Consider the following 6,025-nt stretch of genomic DNA (forward strand, 5'->3'; position numbering starts at 1 on the left):
GAGCTCAGCAGCAGTTCAGTTTGGAGTTGAGATTAATAAAAGGAGCGGGAGTTAGGATCAAAAGAGAAGCCTAAGGTTTGAGATCTCAGATGTGTGGAAGGTATCTGTCAAGGCCCAGCTTACGGTTTTTGCCCATGGTAGCAGAAAGTAGTTGAAGAGGCATGGCAACAGGAAACCAGGATTCTAGGAAGGTCACTAACAAGGATATTGAAGTGACTAGGGATGCCCGCCTGGCGGGATGAAGAGACCACAGGACAGGTTCTAACCTTTCTGGAAGGTGGGAGAAGTGTTCAAGGCATGCAAGTGGTGGTCATAAATTGTGTGTGGCACACTTTGCAACAAGAGCTGTGAAGTATGTTTTAGATTTATAGGACTGAGTGGAGCAATTTTCTGTTCTTCTGGAGATGGGAGGTGAAGAGGGAATGGAAAGGCGAGGGACATTTCAGTTATGTACAGTGGTACAAGATGTGAACCAGAAAAGCCTTGGTGAGCGGGAGAGTTCATCATCAAGAGAGGTGATGGGAATGCAGGAGTCCTACTGCTTAGTGCTTACTATTCAAACCCACGCTCCAACTCTCACCTTGGAAGTATTTACAAGAGGAGTGCATTGTTTCTCATGGAAAATGGGCAGAAAGGTCACAGATGCATCTATTGCTGCTGGGCAGAAATGACTGGCTCAGAAGTCAAAGACAAGGAAATAGAGGTTAGTTATGTTATATAGATATGCTTCTTTCATTTACTGCAAATTCTGGTACATCTACATTCTGATACATCTGCATCTCTAAGTTTGGTGTAAAATGCTCTGTGATTTCAAGTTGCTGTGGAGAAATCTTTCTGTGCACTTGATCTCTTCTGGAACTCCAGAGACACCAAGCATCATGCTTCAAACAACTACAAAATTCTCACAATTGATGACTACATTTACCCCTTCTCTTTTTTAAACATAAAAATTGTTTAGTGCAATGTCTGCTTTCCGTGTAAGATCTGCTTAATCTGGATTCCCGCTGATTTTTTCTGGGTTGTTTACTTGTTGATTTGGAAGCCTTGCAATCTCTAAGAATCTGTTAATGGTGGTCGTGTAGGCCTGATCAAAGTTTGTTTATGGTTTATTATCCAATTTTATAAGGTTTGTTTTCATTAAAGCTCTTTCTCTGAGATGGCACAAGTTCTTTCTATGAGGAAAAACTTTCTGCTCAAATAGACCACTGGATATTTCATATTCATGCATGTGAAGGAGTACTACTCCTAAATCTGCATCTTATAGCCATTATAAAAGGTTCCCAAGATACTCTTGGCTGACAGCTCCCTACATTGCAACTATGTGGATTAAATCACAGAGTAGTCTGATACTAGCAAGGTGAAGAGCAAATCTCCTATGATACTATGCTAATCCCAGGAATGATCTGCCCTAGTTGGTATTTAATAAAGTGGTCCTTTTATTTTATTATGGCAGCTTTTCTCTAGTACCTAATAGTGAATCTTTTGTGTCTCAAATATTTAGCTTCAACTATCCCAAGACAATAATTCACTGAGTTTTGGGACAGACACAGAAGTAACTGAAGATGGTCTAAGCATTCTTCAAAGCTGTTATCTGAAGTTGCTGCTGCACTCTCCATGCAGGAAATGTAATAATATAATGATTCAGCTAATGACTGAGTACCTACCATAAAGATTCCTCAGGTCAGGCAGCATTTAAACACGCTAGAGCATTATTTAAAGGGAGAGATCGAGGATCAGGCTAAGTAGATTGCATGATGATGTATTTAAGCTCTGTGCAAACACACATGCATCCATCTAATTCTTATTGCTCTACGTGGCAGAAAATGACCTACAGACACATCAAACACCATGGCTACATAAACAGTAAGTAGAGAGCATGTATGAAGATATAGGTGCCTTTCAGTCAGGATGAGGTCAGGAAAAGAGACTCAGCATCAGTTTGTTGACAGAAGGAATTTCACAAAAGGAATTAGATAACAGATACTAGAGAGCTGAAAAGGCAAAGGCAACCATGCAGCAACACCCTCCAGGCCAGGAGAAAAAAGGGGGCAAGGATGGGGTTTTTAGAAGCTCAGGGAAAGGTGCTGATGTCTCAGCAGCTCTGAAGAGGGTCAGATGCCATTGAGGCTGCTGGTGATGTCTGGGTGACTTGGACCAGGGTCCCTGCATGCCAGGCTCAGGCATCGAAGTAACAGGCACTGACTGGCTGGGCCGGTGGCTCTAAGAGAGCATAGTGAGTCTAGTTCTGGCAGTATGAAAAAGAACTGGAACCAACTGCCACCAGTTGGGGCAAACTGTTGCTTGGGTGAGAAGCAACTGTTTATTATAGGAACCAAACTCAAAACAGAAAATAATAAGCCCTTCCTCAACCTATAGAATGGGAAAAAATTTTTGCAATCTACCCATCTGACAAAGGGCTAATATCCAGAATCTACAAAGAACTTAAACAAATTTACAAGAAAAAAACAAACAACCCCATCAAAAAGTGGGCAAAGCATATGAACAGACACTTCTCAAAAGAAGACATCTATGCAGCCAACAGACACATGAAAAACTGCTCATTATCACTGGTCATCAGAGAAATGCAAATCAAAACCACGACGAGGTACCATCCCATGCCAGTTAAAATGGCAATCACTAAAAAGTCAGGAAACAACAGATGTTGGAGAGGATGTGGAGAAATAGGAATGCTTTTACACTGTTGGTGGGAGTGTTAACTAGCTCAACCATTGTGGAAGACAGTGTGGCGATTCCTCAAGGATCTAGAACTAGAATTACTTTTTGACCCAGCAATTCCATTACTGGGTATATATCCAAAGGACTATAAATCATGCTACTATAAAGACACATGCACACATATGTTTATTGTGGCACTATTCACAATAGCAAAGACTTGGAACCAACCCAAATGTCCATCAATGATAGACTGGATAAAGAAAATGTGGCACATATACACCGTGGAATACTATGCAGCCACAAAAAAAAGGATGAGTTCATGTCCTTTGCAGGGACATGGATGAAGCTGGAAACCATCATTCTCGGCAAACTATTACAAGGACTGAAAACCAAACACCGCATATTCTCACTCATAGGTGGGAACTGAACAACGAGAACACCTGGACACAGGGAGGGGAACATCACATACCAGAGCCTGTCCTGGGGTGAGGAGCTGGGGGAGGGATAGCATTAGGAGAAATACCTAACGTAAATGATGAGCTGATGGGTGCAGCAAACCAACATGGCACATGTATACCATGTATCAAACCTGCACGTTGTGCACATGTGCCCTAGAACTTAAAGTATAAAAAAAAAAAAAAAAAAGGAATAAGCCCATTCTGGCGGCATGAACCTCCTTCCTATCTCCCTCTAGTGCCCCCTAGTGACAGAACTTGAGAAGGAGCTGGCAAAGGAGGGCTGGACCTGGCAGGGTCCCAGCACAGTGGGACACAGCAGGATATATAAGAAGAGGTCAGGAGGTAAGGAGCAAGGGCTTAATAACCCAAACAAGATGCACATGCACCTTATAATCCCGTCTACATGCGGTGGGGGAGGTAAAGCAGTAAACTAGGTTACTGTGTTCTGTGCATCACCCTTACTTAAATTTGGAATAACCCTAGGGGCTTTCTTAAATCAAAGACTTAAATTTGTTTTGCCCATCCAGTGTTTCTAAATCAGATTTTTTTTAATTGTTGCTTCAGTTATATACCAAAAGTCTCTCTAAAAATTGATGTTAGGAACTTTCTGAGCCCTAAATCAATATAGTAAAAGAATCATTTCTGGGTAGAAGGAAAAAGAAATTTTCAGACTGGGCTCATGCTAATATTCTACACCAAGCCTAGCCGCGCTTTTCCAAAGAAGTAGTGACATATATGGAAATGACAACTAGCAAGACCCAGGTCTGACAAGGAGGCTGAATTGTCCCTTTAGAATTATCATTTCTGCCACCTCCCAGCACTTCACCACTTACCTAAAAGAAGACAAAATAATAGACTCTTTTGCTTCCAGTACCTATAATGTACATTTCCAGGTTTGTTTTGGAGTACAGCTGTGAAATCCTTCAGCACTGACATAATTCTCTTCCCTCCAATTGTGAAGTGTTCTTTGAGCAATGTAATTGTTCCCCACTGCAATTCTTACAGCAGTGTGTCAGCATGCCAATCACTTCTTCTTCTTCCAGTTCTGATTCTTCCAGTTCCCTGCTGTGTTAACACCCAGAATGAGTCCTTCCAGCTGTTGAAAGATGTCAGCATATTTATATGAACTACTTTATGTTTCCCGGGGAAATGTTCTAAAAGAAAAGAGATCTTGGCCGGTATGTTTGTGATTCTGCAGAGATGTGACTTGGCTTGCATTTATATTTTCTTTGGGGTCAGTAATAGTATTAAGTATTTCAAATGGCACATGTGACTACACAGTGTCACTTTATCTTAACTGAGCTTTGGTCATCTGCATTCCATTCAATTAGACTACACATATCACTTAGATATCTCTTCTGGAAATGAGAAAATTTGTCTTGTGGTAGGTTCTCCCAGGAAAACCTTGAAGATATTATTTATTGCAATGCTGCTGGACAGCACAAATTAATGGAACTTTTTCTGACATTCCAAATTTCTCTTTATCTTATGTTTGCATAACATTTCTTGAAGATTTCTGAAGGTACTCATAGTCTGAGTGTTACACATTTTTCTTTCACCGAAAAGAGAGTTTCTTCAAGATTCTTTTTTTTTTTTTGAGACAGAGTCTCACTCTGTCACACCTAGGCCGGAGTACAGTGGCGTGATCTCAGCTCACTGCAACCTCCACCTCCCAGATTCAAGCGATTCTTCTGCCTCAGCCACCTGAGTAGCTGGGATTACAGGCAGGCACCACGACACCCAGCTTATTTTTGTATTTTTAGTAGAGACGGGGTTTCACCATGTTGGCCAGGCTGGTCTCGAACTCCCGACCTCAGGTGATCCACCCACCTCGGCCTCCCAAAGTGCTGGGATTACAGGTGTGAGCCACTGTGCCCGGCCTCTTCAAGATTCTTGATAGGAATTATTAAACCTCCTGTTACAGGCTGGATTGTATCTCCAAAAAGATGTATGGAACCTAATGCCTGGTACTTGTGAATGTGACTTTATTGGAAAATAGAGTCTACAGATGTCATTAAGATGAATGTTAAGATGAGATCATACTGGAGTAGGTCAGGCCTTTAATCCAATATGACTGGTGTCCTTATGAAAGGAAGAGAGAGAGAGAGACAGAGGGAAGACAGCCATGTGAAGATAGAGGCAGAGATTGGCCACAAACCAAGGAATACCTGGGGCTACCAAAAGCTGGAAGAGGCAAGGGAAGACCCTTCCTCCCCTAGAGGCTTCAGAGACAGCATATCATTGCCAACACTTTGATTTTGGACTTTTGGCCTCCAGAACTGTGAAAAAGTAAATTTATGCTGTTTTAAGCCACCCAGTTTATGGTACTTTGTTTCTGTAGCCTTAGAAAACTAATACACCTCTCAAATCTGCCAAGTAAAATTTTAACAGAATAGATTTCTTTTTCACACTTTCCCTGTCTCTGCTTTCTTCTAAGTTAGTGCCTTCAGCACTAGTGAGCTCTTCCCTTCTTTTGCATTGGCTGAACACAGAAACAAAGAATTCTATAAACTCCTTCAAGGACTCCTGGTAGACGCTGTGGCCCATGCCTTTGCACGCACTGTCTGATAATTGTGGGGCATCCTGGGAATAGGTGCAGCATCGTTGGTGTTACACTGGGGACACTGTACATGCCCAGTTAACGCTGGCCACTGCTGTGACTAAAGAGAAAAGCCCACAAGCAAATTTTAGAACTCCCAGCATCTTCACCCAGTTCAATAAACTTGTTTCTTAGTTGCCCTGGATTTACAATCTTGTATTTCAATTCTCTACAAGCATGCTATTCTATAACAAGCAGAATCCCAGGACTGCCATAAGATACCTCTCTCTGATGTAGGTCCAGAGGTTTGTTTTAGTTCCGAAAGAGCACTATCCCAGGCCTGCTCCCTCAT

At 41.9% G+C, this 6,025-nt stretch overlaps 1 long non-coding RNA gene across 1 annotated transcript in view; it reads left to right on the plus strand.

The window, feature by feature from the left end:
- Window positions 1–5,307, plus strand: part of LOC129059929 (uncharacterized) — an 18,189-nt gene extending 12,882 nt beyond the window's left edge. Inside the window, exons 3-5 of the long non-coding RNA XR_008526157.2 lie at window positions 3,371–3,476; window positions 4,178–4,312; window positions 5,227–5,307. This is a non-coding gene — a long non-coding RNA (uncharacterized LOC129059929). The remainder of the gene's footprint in view (window positions 1–3,370; window positions 3,477–4,177; window positions 4,313–5,226) is intronic.
- The last annotated feature ends 718 nt before the right edge of the window (window positions 5,308–6,025 follow it).

The sequence above is a fragment of the Pongo abelii genome, chromosome 5 (genome assembly GCF_028885655.2).
Source record: "Pongo abelii isolate AG06213 chromosome 5, NHGRI_mPonAbe1-v2.0_pri, whole genome shotgun sequence".
NCBI classification, from domain to species: domain Eukaryota; kingdom Metazoa; phylum Chordata; class Mammalia; order Primates; family Hominidae; genus Pongo; species Pongo abelii.